Source organism: Coenobita brevimanus, chromosome 13 (assembly GCF_032717465.1).
Source record: "Coenobita brevimanus isolate Jiangsu-jjx chromosome 13, ASM3271746v2, whole genome shotgun sequence".
NCBI classification, from domain to species: Eukaryota; Metazoa; Arthropoda; class Malacostraca; order Decapoda; family Coenobitidae; genus Coenobita; species Coenobita brevimanus.
Genome location: NC_136966.1, coordinates 30324520 through 30341711, shown reverse-complemented (window position 1 = coordinate 30341711; position 17192 = coordinate 30324520). Strand labels below are relative to the sequence as shown.

Below are 17192 nucleotides of genomic sequence, written 5' to 3'. Positions count from 1 at the left end.
CTTTCAGGTGAGCATGATACCGACGTCTTCACTACAGTTGGATGCTTTAGTTTTTTTCTTTTTTTGTACCTGATAATTTATATTTAAATTATGAGAGCCTCCTAGTAAAGAAGAACTTTAATACAGGATATATCTAACCGTTGCAGTCAGAGAAATCTATCTTAAGGTCAAAAACTGACGATGTAGCAAGAATATCATATAATAATTATTAACAGGGTGATGGCTTCTCCGGCTGAACTAGAGAGAATACGTTCGTTATTTTGCACAATATGTCACGAGAAACAGTAAGTATACCCGCAGCCAACAGTTCCGTTATATGTCTGAGGATCAGAAGTTATATACTCGTAGGGTAAACATTCCAAAACACATGTTCGGTATTGTTAACAAGACCTCGTTAAAACTGGATTGAAGTATGTGAAGAAGCTGTTTACCACAACAGTAAATTGAGAGATAATTTTTGTAACACAATAATAATTAGAAAATACTCGTGAGAATTCATCTAATTAATAACAAGGAGTATGTATGTGTTAATTATTGTAGTTTCTGGAAGTCTAGTCATGCCGTGATCTTCATTTTTTAAAAAGAGATACAGTGGATGTACGGCAATGTGTGTGTGTGTGTGTGTGTGTGTGTGTGTGTGTGTGTGTGTGTGTGTGTGTGTGTGTGTGTGTGTGCTACGTAAAATGCCTTATGTGTACATCAAAGCGTACGTGTATGCATATATATGTTGCAGATGTCTGGTGAAAGCTGTGTATTATAGTAATAATGTGACACAGAGCTATTCCATGTGAGTCTCAACCCTCTAAAAGGTTAACTGAAATACGGTATGTTCTAACGCAGTGGTTCTCAACTCATTTCGGGCCATGGACCACCAGACCAGTTAAAAAAGATATCGTGGACCATTTCATTTTTCAGTAATTATAAATAATGCACAAACATTTTGGTTAGAAATATATATCTTGCAAACAGAATTTCGAGAAATGATATAAAATAGTAGACAGTTGACATTTTGGTTTGAAATATATTTCTTCCAAGCATAATTTTCAGGAAATATATGAATAGTTCTCAAACATTTTGCTGTGAAATTTATTTATAACAAACAGAACTATGAAATTATGTAGGAGTATACAACTAACATTTTTCTTTGCAACCAGACTTTTGGATTCTCTTCTCACTGACAAGCTTTTCAATGTTTGGAGTGGTACTTGATAATGCACAATGAATATCGCTTTCCACTGCAAGCCGATCCTTCTGTTTGGACTTAATGTGCAACAAACATGAAAATCTGCTCTCACACATGGAAGTTGATGCAAATGGCAGAAGACATTTGACTGCATGTGTTGACAGATTTCGGTAAGTACCAATCATACCGGAATAATCAGTAGGAATAATACAATAAAATAAATGGCCAATTATTTACTTTGATAAAATTTTTCGTACTGAAATTTCAAGAAATTTAAAAATATATGCACCACTCTCCAGTTTATTACCAGATATAGTGAACGTCCTGTGGACCACCCAAAAAGTCACCGTGGACAACCAGTGGTCCATGGACCACCAGTTGAGAACCGCTGTTCTAACGCCTTAGAGAAAGACCCGTATCTCATCTAGCGGTAGCCAAAATAAAATGTCTAAATACAGCCAGGCCCGAGAAAGGGTTGATGGAAAGCACCTTATTATTACTTGACTGGGCAGTAAATGGAACTGTGGTATACAGTATGTCTAATGACAGTTCCGTTTACTTCCGTATTTTCTCTGTAGGGGATCTGAATTCGCTCTATTAGGGAAAGTACAATAGGGTGATGATGATAATCATTTTGATGACGACTAAGCTCAAAACGGATACATATCCCCCAATGAAAACTCACGACGTAATCACTCGTATTCCTTCTGCTGCCAAAGAACTTATCAGGTTTCCTTTTTCCTTGTAACTGCTCTAAAATTAGAAATCATTTATCCGGTGTACAGTCACGCTTAATTAAAATTCATACATATCTTGGGTTTCAAACTCATGAATCAAGGCTCAAAGCTCCGAGATTGCGTCTAGAGAGATATATTATTAATGAGGCTTTCGCTTTCTCCAGAGAAGTAAATGAAAATGTTTCCTTCGAGTATACAAGTCAATAATGTATTGGAATCTATAAATCTGAGCACACATGAATTCCGGCCACCAGAGGGCATCGTGGTGAACATTTCCTTATATTAAACAGCAGGAGACAAACCCAGCGCTGACTGAAATATAGGACAAAACTTACATGTTTTCATAATTTTCTACTATATTCACTGCCATCACGGCTTCCATTAGTATTGATATCACTGCCATCATTATCACTATTAGCACTGCAAACTTCATAACTACAATTCTCAACACATGGACACTCATAGACGACAGTGACATCCTGGCAACATTTAAGGGTTGTAAATTAAAATATTGCCTTCTGTAATCCGGTGATGTAAATTTTATTTTATTCTGGCTACCTTCAAACAATTTTTTTTGTTTTTCAACTTAGAGGAGACTTGAAATAGGAGGGGTTTGATATGGCCTAGAATAACTCAACACCATACTCTGAATATAAGCCAAACAATGTTTAAGGCATATTTTTGCGTATGCAGGTGTGCGTTCGGAGTCTTCAAACAAGTAGCCGGTATCACCGAAAAATCCAGTCTGGTATGGAAGTGAACTTTAATGACACTTAGTTCGGTATAAAATGAGACATTCTTACCTTGGCCAAGGAGGTTATGTTTTTACCGGCGTCAGTTCGTTTGTTTCTTTGTCTGTCTGTTTGTTTGCTTGTCTGTCTGTCTGTTACCAGGATTACTCAAAACGTTATAAACGGATATTGATGAAATTTTGTCGTAGGGTAAGCCATGAGCCAAGGCAGACAAGATTAAATTTGGGGGCGGATCCGGATCCGGAGCATCCTTCACAATATCTCCAAAAGTTCTTGGTGAATTTCAATGAAATTTTGTTGAAAGGTGGACCATGGACCAAGAAAGAATTGATTAAATTTGGGGGCAGAACCGGATCCAGGATTGCTCAAAAAGTTAAGAACGGATTTTAATGAAATTTTGTGGAAGCGTGGGCTATGGGCCAAGGAAGAAATCTGGGGCGGATCTGGATCCGGGTCCAGAGTATCCTGCACAATATCTCCAAAAGTTCTCAATGAATTTCAATGAAGTTTTGTGGAAAGGTGGGCCATGGACCAAGACAGAACTTTTTAAATTTTGGGCCGGATCCGGATTAGGATCCAGATCATTTTTAATGACTGCCATTGGTGGAGGCATGCTCCCTTTGATTTCTTTCTAGTTGCACACATACTAAAAAAAAAAATATTGGCGTGTAAAAAATTTGACACACCGGACGAAAAATCTGTATTCCCGGGTTAATGTGCCTGGTTGGTATCGCTGATCTGCTGAGCCTTAGGTCCGTATTCATAGAGGCATCGGAGGCTTCGCGGCACCGCTTACTAAGCAGTTTGTTTTGCTAATTATCACTGTATTTTATGTTACTTCGAGAGTTTGAGTATCAACATAGTTTTCATTAAAATTACAAACGAGGATGTTGATGTGTAATGTAGATCAGATTCAGAATCAACATTACAGCTCCTACAGCTCATTCAATGCTCGAATTGTCCAAGCAGTTTCGTAGGCAACACATCCCTCAAATCATATGCAAATCGAGAACGGTCAGAAGTAAAAGCCTATTCTAAATTAACGAATATGTCCACCGTTACCCCCTCCGCAATGCTGTTATAATCTTCGTAAAACTGGTGACATAAAATTCTCAGTGTCATAATCCATGTAATACTACATTCAAGCGCTATTGATGGGGTTCATATTAGAGCAGTACTAGGATGCATACTGTCTATACTTAACATGTTCTGTTCACAGGGTGCTGTATAAACTGAATAGTTAGGCTTATATAAAGTGTCATCAATCCATTCTTAAAATGCTAATGGTGTTGCCACCGTGACTTTACGTGTAAGAAAATCCTAAGGTGGTAACACCGGATACGTTGGGTGCCAAGCAGACAAATAGCACATAGCACTTTGATTTGTATATTGTCTAGTGCATAATGCTTAGCTATTTTGAGACCTTCCTTCGACCATTATGTCCATTGCTATTAAATATTCGTTATACAAGACACGAAGCTACGGGAATTATGCTACATCTGGAGAGAGAGAGAGAGAGAGAGAGAGAGAGAGAGAGAGAGAGAGAGAGAGAGAGAGAGAGAGACTGGGGTGGTAGCATGGAGGGGCGGACAGATTGACGGTGGTGGTGGGGGGTGGGGGGGGAGATCAGGTGTACCAACTCTCACCGCGTATTCACGGCTTCTGTGCCAGTGGTGGCCGCAAAGAGTATCAAAGCATGGGGTGCCGATAATTATTTTAGTGGGTGTGCATACGCTGGGTATAATGAGGAACACAAACCAGAAAACCAGTTTTTGCCAGGTCATACGAGATTATGTAAAATGTATTTGACTCTCTTCTACCGCTGGTACTCAATCGGGGGGAAGGGGGCGCCTAGTTAGAGGCACGTAAACAGTTTCAAAGTAGCATGCAAGGACTCAGAGGAAAATTAAAGTGGTTCGAACAAGTGTGTGTGTGTGTGTGTGTGTGTGTGTGTGTGTGTGTGTGTGTGTGTGTGTGTACATCACGATAAACCATTGATTTATATTGTGTTCAGTGTCTTTCTCTAATCTTCTAAGCAGATTTTCCTCTGTACTCGTATAATAAGTTTTTTTTTTTCTTTTACTTTTCTGTCTGCCACCTGGTCACGCTCTCCCTCTCTCTCTCTCTCTCTCTCTCTCTCTCTCTCATCTGGTCGTTTCGAGAGAAAATTAAAGGTACCACGAAGTCCTACATTGCAAGATGGACCGCACCCCGCTTAAATTATAATCGTCCCCAACTCCTCTCTATCCCTAGAAAATGGGATACTGGAATGCAGGAGAAGGGATAATTCAGCTGTTAGTCACCTGGGTTAACGTCCACTTGAACCTGCGGCAGCAATAATAACAATAATCTGGGTTATATATATATATTAACGAGTCAAATGATGATAGGATGCAGGGAGGGAGGCATGGGTTTGTAGACCAAGTCTAAGGAGGCGCGACCCGTTAAAGGTTGAGAACCACTCAGTTCAGCGATAATAGGCATAGGCTGATCTATGTGCACGCACACACACACACACACACACACACACACACACACACACACACACACACACACACACACACACACACACACATCTATAGATAGATAGATAGACAGACAGATAGATAGATAGATAGATAGAAGCCACAAAGGCATTAATAATTGCCTGGTAATTTTTGAAGCCTGAGGTACGGTACGGTACGGAATTTTGCCCATTTTTTCCTAATCTGAATTATACCATACCGTACTTCGAGGAAAATATCGTACCGTAATTCCGTACCATACATTTCGACTACAGTTAATTCTAACCGTACCGTCCTGTACTCCGTAAGGTACCGCACTCCGTACCGTACCGTGCCGTACCGTAATGCCAACTTGCTGGCTATTAGGAGGCTCGAGAATATCTCAAGGTAATACGGTAATGTGGAGGTCGGCAGTTAGTGTCAAGATTGAAATTAATAGGTAGGCGCACGTGCAAACTCCTGCCTGAGCTGACTTGCCTGTTGTGATCTACCGTCGTGTGTGTGTGTGTGTGTGTTTCGGGGGGGTTGCTTCTTCTGCTATGCATCAAGGATTTAATTCTTTGCAATACTGGCATTTAACTTTTCTTCCTACCTATATATGATTTGATTCATCGACTTTCATCTATCAGTAAACGAGCTGAATAAGGCTACATCTAACCCTAATGGTTCATGAGGTCTCTCTTAACATATAAAGAGTCGTGTCAAGGCAGCAACAATAAGTAAGCAGTAAATACGTTACCGGACTGAAGGGATTAATAATTGTCTTCTATTCGGTTGCAATGGTTCGCTGTTATTCAGTCAAGTTTAACTTTGTCTTCTTTTACGAGTGAGATTCATTACGATATGTTGCTATTCACGACTATATTATCGATTTGATTTATAGCAAGGTTAGAATTTTGTAGCATGGTGTTATGAAGTAGGGTTATAATACTCCGTCAGTGCCGGTAGTAGTCTACTGAATGAGTCCAGCTAAAACCAGACGGGTTTGTACAACTGAATCAGCTGTAGTAGTCTGTGAGAGTTGATACTGCTACCATTAACCTACTCGTTGATGGAAGAATAATACAGACGTACTGTGTCTCGTGATGTCAAACGATCTTAATCAGCTGAGAATGAATAGTGGGAGCTCGATGGTGTTAATGCCTGCGTTTAAGAGATTTTTAATGATTTGCTGTAATGCGTGATTTTTTTTTTTTTTTATGGTCTCCTGTTATTTACGAAGGCTTTTAAATGATATTGTTATGCCTAGTAACTTTCCTACATTGTTTTTCTTATTATGAGATTTCCCTGCGAATTACTATTCTGAATAGTTTTATTTTCTCTTGGTCTACTGTGATCAATGACAGATTTTTTTTTTTTTTTTTCTGGGGGGGGCTGTCGTTATTTATATTGTTTATGTGATCTGCTTTAAAGTATGAGGAAGTAATTTTGCGCTAGCGGGTATGGCTATTTTTGTTCTTTCATTTTTACTTGTGAAACGTTTTACGCCTTTATATATATTATATTTGAGGGTCTTCCCAGTATTCGGTTGCATATATATATTCATAAACCTATATAATGCCTTTGGTTACGTATGAGACTTTTATAAGTATTTTTCTTACCAGGAGTCATTTTTTTTTTTCTGGTCAAAACCTCTTCACTTGAGTCAATTCATATCAGCTGCACAGTCATAGCCAAGAGCGACCCAGTCAGTCAGGCCATCACATCCTCAAGATTTTCTCACACAAAGTGCTTCGCTATGGTGAATATACACATGGTGATTCATTAAAACCCAGGAAGGATTTTCACGCTCACGGCTTTCATTCTAGCGAGGCTAAATATGATGATACACAGAAACTCCCTAAAAATTTTCACACGCAAGCTGCTGTGCTTTAGTGAATCCCCATATGATGCATCACTTGCGTATTCCCCAATGGTTCTACGTTTAAACAATAGTTTTACTCTTCCTGATAATCTTGTTACCACCAGATGATTTTATACAGCTGTAAAGATAACTCTCATAATTAAGAGGTTAATGAAACTGTACCGGTCCTCTTCTGTTTGGAGAATACTCCTTAGGGTCTGGTAAATGGGCCCGTGCCAGAGTAAACTGAAAATGACGACGCTAAATTAAAAGGTTTAAAGATAGAAAATTCAGTCCTTGCCTGCGATAAATACTGAGTCCATTTTGGGTCTACTTTTTGTTAACCTCTTCAGTCCGATGACAAAACTTTAGTTTGCTCTTGCTGCCTCCAAAATTTTACTCATTCTGGGAGAGTGCCGCTGTAGTGAAAGTGACAGAGTCCAGCATAGTTCCATTTGGTAAGGTCTATGCCAAGGGAGAAGAAATCCAGCGGAGTAAATACCAGCTAAATATCGGTTTGCTTTTACGTATCACTGTGTGTGTGTGTGTGTGTGTGTGTGTGTATGTAATTCACCGGGTCGGTCAGGATCACTTGATGGTCGTGATCGTCAGCTTTTTACCCTCCCGGAAGGGAGCTGAGAGCTCATATAGTCCCCTTGCTCAAGGGGGACAGTAACCACCCACTTCGTCAGTGAAACTTTTCGCAACCTGAGCGAGGCGCGAACTCCCGTCCACCAGTTGGCAAACGAGAGCGTTACCACTGCACCAGCGAGCGGTGTGTGTGTGTGTGTGTGTGTGTGTGTGTGTGTGTGTGTGTGTGTGTGTGTGTGTGTGTGTGTGTGTGTGTGTGTGTGTGTGTGTTCTGTAAGGTGATTCATGTTCCTATTTTATGTATGTTACAGGAACTTAATTTTTTTTTTTTAATTTTCCATGATATCTCTCATGATCCGGTCTTCCTCCAGTTTTGTTTATACATAAGTCTTTATTCGTAGTCGTCTAGAAAGTGCGATTTTATATGAAGTTTGACATTATGAGTGATAATTATAGAGGTATACTAATATATAGATTTTTTTTTTTTTTTAATGGCCTTAGCTATATTTGGTTTATTTTTTAGCCCCGATTTTTATTATTATTATTATTATTATTATCATCATTATTATTATTATTATTGTTATTATTATCATCATTATTATTATTATTATTATTATTATCATTATTATTATTTTTATTATTATTATTATTATTATTATTATTATTATTATTATTATTATTATATTATTATTATTATTATTATTATTATTATTATTATTATTTATTATTATTATTATTATTATTTAGGAGCATTCTTAAGCGAGATTCTTTTTCAGACTTGTTCTTAGGCTGGAAGAATTTCTGAGTGCTCTTACGTGAATGAACTTTGTGGTTTGCATAATATTCGTTAGAAGGATTTTTTTTCTTTTCCAGTCTTGTTCTTAGGCAGGATGAGTTTTTAAGTGCCATCGGGTGAGTGACTTTTGTGGTTTGTTTGTACTGTACGTGGAATGAATCTTTGAGTCCTGTAGTTGTAATGTATGAAGACGTTATGCACGGGTGACTGTCTGGCTTTTTTTTTTTTTTTTTTTTTTTTTTTAAGAGAACAAAGGAAGGAAAAACAAATGAATAAAAAATATAATCATTTCACCAGATTGTGAGTGTCCTCCATTCATAAATCTGTAACAGTTGGACCTGAACAGCTGTAGGTTGAAATTTGGGGGAAAATCACTCTGGGGAAGCGAGTTCCATAGAGATGCAGTTCAGTGAGTAAAAGAATACTAATAGGCAGTTCTTCAACATGGCAGTGTGACAATCCGGCCATGAGTACTAAGAGATCCCCGTGAAGTGCGGAGGAAGGCATAGGGAGATGGCACAATGGATGCAACTTCGTCTGAGCATTTTCCATTAAATTATTTCTAAAATAATGCAAGGTGGGCACCATTCCTTGTTACTTGTAGGGGAGGTAGTTCATTTGAAACACTAGCAGTTTTGTTCTGATTACTGTTCGTTTTAGTGCAACCTCTATACATCCATTCCTCAAGGATGAGCAATCCTCCAGCTGAGAGTGCACATAACTCATAAATTATAGCTAACTGCTCTTCAATGACGAAGTTACGGACTCTGTACAATAATCCATGTTTCTCTGAAGGGGTTTTAGATAGTGATCTAACATGAGAGGTCCAGCTGATGGCACTGTTAAGTGAAACACCGAGAATTTTAATACTTTTAGAGATAGGAATACTAGTAACACTGCAGGTAATATAGAAATCAGGCAATATCTGTCTACTAGTAAATTTGGTTTTTCCTAGCGTTAAATAAGACAATGTTATTTTGTCCTCATTCAGTGAACTTAAATATGACTTGATTTATGGAGATTCATGTACTGAGTTGTTAGAGATATTAAACTTTGTGGATGGATTTTCAAGTGTGAATGAACTGTGAAGTTTTGAGTCATCTGCATATGAACGGATGGGATTATAGGTGACAAACAAGAGAGGATTAATATGAATTAGGAATAGGGCTGGCATACCGGCATTAATTGAGGGAAAATTGGAATATATGTCATCTACTCTTATCTTTCTGTTGCTGAGATATGGGGAAGTCAGTGGAATAAAAGAAAAATGCCACAGTAAGGGAGTTTGGATAGTAGGGAACGGTGCCACACTGTGTCAAAAGCTTTAGAAATATGAAGGGCTACTGCATGAGTTTCTCCATGTTGGTCAGTTGGATGACGGATGGTATGAGTCAACAGTGGATCTTTTGTGGCGAAAACCATGCTGTCTATCACTAACCGAGTTGTTGAATTCAAGATTTTTAACTGTGTGGTTAGTAATTATAATCACATTTTTTTTTTTTTAACAAGAGAAGATTTGATAACAATTGGTCTGTCATCAGAGGGGTCAGAGGAACTTCCTTTCTTCGGAATTAGGTGGATATTGGCTCCATTCGAAGAACTAGGGAATGGAGCATAGTCTTAATAATTTAGCAAGACAAGGAACATGTTCTGGGGAACACTTTTTTTCAAAACAACTGGAGGAATTCCATCTGGTCCTGGAGCTTTGCTGGTTGGTAAATTGTTGTGGATTGATTTCACGTATCTAGTATGCATCTTAAGTGGAGTTATATGAGTTTAGACACAATTCTTGTAACTGTGAAGGTGCATACGTTTTTTCGAGCGTTACTGAGTGCCTTAAAAAGAAATGATGAGTTTGAGATACTAAACATTGCCCACCCACCCACACTACCCACTTTTGTAAACTTTGTCATCAGAGTGACGGTACACAGTTAATGTAGCGATGGGTATGAAAAATGAAGGGATGTGGTTCCATTTGCTTATAATACCTCGATATTTCTTTTATTAAGCCATCCCCATATCTCTATAAATTTGCATTTTTTGTGCTTTGTTTTTAGTAAACTTGGATAAAGTGCGGATGGGGACAAGGCTCACCTCCCTGGTAAAGGTGAGATACCGATTTTCACAGATCACATCCCGCCTAACTGTTGGTAAGAGAGGAAGTCTACCCTGTGCAAAATGAAGTAACGGTCTCAAGGAGTCCCATTCTGCCTCTAGTGGCTACACAACAGTGTTCCAAGCTGCATAATGCCTACTTTGGGTGGTTGGATTTACTCCTTGGATATGTCCAGTGCAACAGTAAATATAATACTGGAGAAACAAAAAGTGAATAACCAGATGTTTCAAATGAATATTAGATCAGTAATGAGACTCCCCTGCCAGAGGTCACACGGATGGTTAGAAATAAAGTTGTAAGAATTATGGTTCTTCAAAATCTTTCTCTTCATGATTGACTGTGAGACCTCAGATATATAAGATAAAGATATTACAACTGAGAGATAAGCACCGGACTGGAAGTAGTCATATAACTTCATGACAAGCTAAACGAGAGCAAACATTCAGCAAGAAGGGAAAGTGCAAGAACATATGATTTTGACTCTACTATCACCAAAAGTAGTTCACTATTTAAGCGTTCAAGGAACTGGAACTTTTAATGTTTTGATGTGTATGGTACTTTATAGCTTTCCAATATTCAGGTTTATGCCTTATCATTACATTTTAATGAATGGCACAAAGGGAAACTACTAGCAACATGTGATCATATTCAGGCCTAGATTTGATGTGGATTTGATACAAAAGTGCACACCTGAATAAATTATCATATCTCATTCTAATATTCGAGAAAGCATGTGGGTAGATACATCATTCTTATGCCTCCAGGGAGTTATGTCCCAACCAGGGAGTATCCTCTTGAATGGTCTACACTCAGTGGGGCTCTGCTAGAAGGATTGACCCCACTGTTGAGTATAATACTCCCCTATGGGGCTAACACCTCTGAAGGAATGGTCTACACTCCCTGCGGATTCACTCTTTCCGAGAATGATTAACATCATTAGAGGGTCTAAACATCATTTGTGAGGATTATTCTACAGTTCTGGGTGATCTACCCTTCCCTAGACTGATTACCACTGCTAAAGGGTCTAAACCTCCATTATGAGACTGACCCCTACAGAATAGTGGTCTACAACTCCCTGGGGGTCTACCCTACCCTACAAGGATGAACACCACTAGGTTGTCTAAGCATTCTGTGTCAGTCTAGCCTTTCTAAAGCAACAATATACCCATGATGGATGACCAATTGTCTGTGCAGATCACAGCCTAGTACTTACATTTGTTAGATTTAATTTTGTCTGCACTCCTGATGACAGAAACTGTCTTGACCTCAAGATAATCCACACTCCCACCCACCCATCCGCTCCAGTCTTAGCTAATGGGAGGTGCCGTAACTTGTGACATCATTCCCAGAGGCTCGGCCCATTATTATAATCAATCAATGGGCTTGTCAGGAGGCATGATAGTATCCCTTGTCTCCTTTTATTCTACAGTCAGCCAGTGGGAGATTGAGAAACACATGACTTCATTCCTCAGTGTTCTAGCATTAGGATTACTCAACAAGTCGGATGCCGAGAGAAGCTCAGCAACTTTAATTATATAGATATATAACCAATGAAACAAGGCAAACAATACCAGTACATTATTGCATCAGACCGAATATTCGACTATATCATTTAGGAAAATTAATTGCAGCATATTTTAAAATTAATGTGAAATTCTATATTGCACTAGTGACTTACTACAACCAAGTGTTTCAGTTTTTGGTATTAAACATTCTCCTTATATACAAGGCAAGTCTAAAAGCAATATCCTTGTGGGGTTAATATGGCTGTTTGTCACCAATCCTTTCTCTGTATACCGCTGCTCATGGTAATGGATTTAATTCTTCTGTAGATTATCTATGCCTGGGGGTCTAGTGGGCTATGGTAGTCAGACCTGATGTGGCCACCCAAAGGATTTAAATCGAATGAGGCAAGTGGAATTATTGTTCCTGTATGAATGCACTAGTTATAGGGGTATAAGTCCATTGAGTGTTGTAGGTAAGGTGTATGGCAGAGTGTTGATTAACAGAGTTAGAAAGGATACAGAGGGACTTACTGGTGATGAAGAGTGTGGTTTTAGGAGCGTGGATCAGGTGTTTGTTATAAGACAGGCGTGTGAAAATATTTGGCGACAGGTAAGGATGTTTTGGGCGTTCATGTAATTAGAGAAAGCATATGATAGAACTGATAGGGGGGCTTTGTGGACTGTTTTGAGAATGTATGGAGTACATGGTAGGTTGTTAAAAGGAGTGAAAAAATTTTTATGTAAATAGTAGACCGTGTGTAAGAGTGGGAAATATCATAAGTGACTGGTTTCCCGTGAGAGTGGGGCTGCAGCAGGGATGTGTGATGTCGCCTTGATTGTTTAATATTGATATGGATGGTGTTATAAAGGAAGTGAATACGAGAGTGTTAGGTGAAGGTTTGAGAGTGGTGGATGCTGATGGTAAAGAGAGGAATCAGGATCAGCTGCCTTTTGTGGATGATACTGCACTGGTGGCTGATTCAGATGAGAGATTAAGACAGAAGGCAGAGGAGTTTGGAAGGCTGTGTGAAAGGAGGAAATTAAGAGTAAATGAGAATAAGAGTAAAGTGATTAAGTGTACGAGGTTGGTAGATGGTAGGAGGATGAATGTAGTTTTGGATGGTGAGTTGCTTTTTTTTTTTTTTTTTATGTGTCCAACTCTGGGCATAGGCTTCACAGCCTGCTCTCAAGGCCCAGTAGTCCTCCTACATACCATACACCACTCTACATGTCACCACTTCGGCGCTAACACCCACCGTCCATATTGAATACGTGCTAGGGCTGTCTCATACAGGACTGGTGTATTGGCATTAGCGAGGGTAGTTATATGACATGTCGGCGGGTCTTCTGGTAGATCAGTAAAGTCTGATTTCTTGAAATTCTAATCCTTAAACACTTCCCTGCCCCAGTGGGGATTTGAACCTAGGTCAGGTAGGACTGGCTTGACGAGTGTTTTAAGTGTTCAAATGTTTAGGGTGGAGGTGAAGTCTAGGATGAATGAAGCAGGAAAAGTGCTGGTAGGAATGAAAAAAGTTTGCTTAGAATGGATGTAAAAAGAAGGCTGCATGAGGGAACAGTGGTACCAACTGCATTATATGGGGCTGAAACATGGAATATGGGTGTAGCAGAGAGGAAGAATTTGAATGTAATGTCTGAGGAATATGTGTGGAGTGACGTGTATGGATCGAGTGAGAAATGATGAAGTGAGAAGGAGAACTTGAGTTATGAGGCAGGTGGCTGGTTGAGGTGAGCAGAAACTGTTGTCATGGTCTGGGCATATGGAGAGATTGGAAGAAAAGCGATTGGTGAAAAAGATAACTGGATTGGTTTTGAGGGGTGTAAGGATGAGAGGAAGAACACGAATGGGTTGGATGGACAATGTGAACAGAGCGTTAGATGCGAGAGAGATGCCTGTAGAGCAAGGAAAAGTGGCTGAACATGATGGGGATGACTGAAGAGAAATTGTGAATTAATAAATGATCATGATGCCCCGAGGGCATATTCTTCTGCATTTGGTCTGATCAGCTGATCAGGTCAGGTGCAGGTAATGGGATGGGTCCATTATGATGTGGCAAGGGTAAACCAGCTCTGGTGTCAGGACCTGCTGCAGACGTCGCTGATTGCACTGAGCAGTCACCCTTGGGCGGTGTGGTGTGAAAGAGTGAAACCCCAAATATGCTCAAAGATGAAGCACGATCGAGTTGGATATTGTGAAGGAAACAAAAGAGGATATTCCTGTGTTAGATTCTGACTGGGTGAATGATGTAAGGACTGAGATTTTGATCCATAAAAAACAAGATTACTTTAACTCCAATCAGAAATAAGTCTCAAGACAGTCATTAAGTGTGCCACTGCCTCATCATTTGTTTGCTGAGGAAACTACACAAATGGACGCTGCAAGAAACGAATGGAAAGGTGAATGGTGGAGTCATTTGAATATGATAGGGTTTGAGGTACAGCTTAGAGGGTCATTAAAGAATAGAAGGAGAGTTGATGATAGGACAGAACCCAGAGAAATACCACTATCGATAGCCCTAGGAGAGGAACGGTGGCAGTCTACAACAGCAGCTAGAGAAGGACCAGAAAGGAAGGAAGAGATAAAGACAGACAGAAGGATAGAAACCGTGAGAGGGCAGTTTGAAAATCAAAGATATATGCCAGACTCGATCGAAAGCCGTTGATATGTTAAGTGTAATGGCAAAGCTTTCCCCAAAGTTCTGAAAGATGGATGACCAGGAGCCAGAAAGGAAGGTTACAAGATCGCTAGTGGAGAAAGTTATGATTAGAAAAAAGGCTTTAAAAGTTTTTAAGAAGAGAGTAAAACACTTTAGAAATACTGGATGTTACTCCTTTGGACGATAATTCGAGGGTTGTGAAAGGTCACCCTTCTTTGGGACAGGCTGAATGAGTGCAAATTCCAGCAAGAAGGAGATGTACAAGGTGAAAGATAAAGGCGAAAGGGTATACCTGGTCGAGGTGCAAGCAGAGAATCACAGTTCTTGGGGACAGTAGGGGAGACTCCGTCAGTTCCATAAGCCTTGTTAGTATTGAGACCAGTGATGATAGAAAATACATCAGCTGAAGACATTATAATGTCAGTCTTGAGGATGTCAGAGGGGGGAGGGGGAGGAACACCACCAGAATTGTCTTAGGTGGAACTGGAGGAGGAAATCTGAGTGAAGATTTCTGCTTCACCTGCGGAAGAAACAGCTACAGAACCATGAGAGTAGAAAATAGGAGGTAATGATGATGATATAAAGTTGTTAGAAAGTTTTTTGCCAAATTGCCTAAACAAGAAGGAAGAATTTGAGTCAGAGGGTTCAGAGCATTTATTTGAAATGAAATTATTTTAAGCAGAGCAGAGGACAGACTGAACACAGTTCCATGCAGACATAAAAGAGGTGAGATTCAGGGATGGGTTGGTTCCAATACCTTTTGTAGGCCTTCTTGTTGTGAACAGCATTTGGACAAGCATGATTTAACTAAACTTTTTTTTTTTTTCATTAGCTACAGGAGAAAAGAATGGTATGTATACATTTATGCCTAAGAAAATAACCTCCATAATCTGCTAGGCACAATCAAATGGCTTTCGTCCATGGAAGCAATAATTATTATAGGGAAAAAAAAGAAGCGGTGCCAAAGCACAGCAAACCCGTCTCTGACAGTCAGTTTAATGCTGACATATGAACACAACAGGATATCTAGTCAAAGATATCACATTTCAAATTTGGAGTAAATCAGGCCTGACCTTCCTGACACTGAACCCCCTACCACTAACTGGGAGTGACCCTCCTGATGTAATGAGGCATGTTACAGGATGCAGACTTGAATGATGCACCTTTAGGTTTTAGTTTCATGTCGATAGGACGAATCTCAAAAGTGTTATGGTGAAAAAGCAATTATTTACCTGTATTTCTTTCTCTTTTTTTTTCAATTTTTTTGGGCTGACAGTCTGGGCCTTGGCCCAAATTGGGCCAATATTTAATCACGTGATCAGAAGGTTATAGCCCATTACCCCTGTAATTTTAGTCAAAGTCGCACCAGTAGTTTTAATGTAAAGTTGTTAACAGTAAGACAGACAGACAGACAAACAAACAGACAAACCGAGTGAAAACAAGACCCGTCCCCGAACCCCTCCGAGGAGAGAATGGGTACTTAAAGGAGAAAGGCCCGAGGACCTCCAAATCAGACACTCCGAAGTGCCAAATCTGCTGCTTCTTAGGAGGGTCCACATGACATACTTGAGGTGATAAGGTTGCCATTGGAGGAACCAGAAAGTGAGAAAAGATTAACTGCATAAGTTGTAATGAAATGGTCAAGAATAATGGAACTTTCTATAGGGTGGTCAGGGGTATGGGTAGGGTGCTGAAGAAGCTGCTCTTGGTCAATAATTAGGAAAAAGAACGTCTTCTTCACAAGGTGGCCCAATGAGAGGAGAGGAGGGCCACAGTGGTGGTAAACATTGAAATCTTCTAGAATGGAGATTTCAGACAAACAAAAAATTGGTAGGATGTATTCCATCTTAGAAGACAAATAATCAAAGGATTTTTCATCGTCAGTAGCATTAGAGGATAATTACACAGCACAGACATAATTTAGTAAAAGAATGACAGCATAGCAGAAGCCAGAGAGAAGAGAATTCAGATTATCCAAGTTTAGGAAGAAGAGACCAAGATATGATATTGTGTACATATACGAGGTACTACCCAAAAGTTCCAGTAATTTGAATATTGTAGGAAAATAAGTTACCTTACCTCTTAGTTCTCACTGTCGCCTTTGTAAGAGGTCCCCTTGGGCGTGTATACAATGGTCCCAGCGTTTTTTCCACGAGTCTATGCATCCCTGCAAGGCTTCAGGCATGATGGTCTTGAGCACCTCCTGCGATTCTGTCTGGGTCTCCTCAATTGAGTCAAATCGACACCCTTTCAGTCGTAATTTCAGCTCGGGAAACAGGAAAGAGTCACAGGGGGCAAGGTCAGGTAAATAGGGTGGGTGGGAAATGACTACCATGTTAGTGGAAGCCAGAAACTGTCGGACAACATTTGATGTGTGGGCCGGGGCTTGCCACGATGCAGGACCCAGTCCTTGTTCTTCCCATGTCCCGGACGTTTGCAGTGGATGTTCTCCCTCAGATGCTGCAAAACTTGACAGTAAAACTTTCCACT

At 39.8% G+C, this 17192-nt stretch overlaps 1 protein-coding gene across 1 annotated transcript in view; it reads right to left on the bottom strand.

The window, feature by feature from the left end:
- LOC145415357 (roundabout homolog 2-like) overlaps positions 1 to 17192 on the bottom strand; it is a 242913-nt gene that overhangs the window by 116515 nt on the left and 109206 nt on the right. The gene's annotated exons all lie outside the window — the stretch shown is intronic.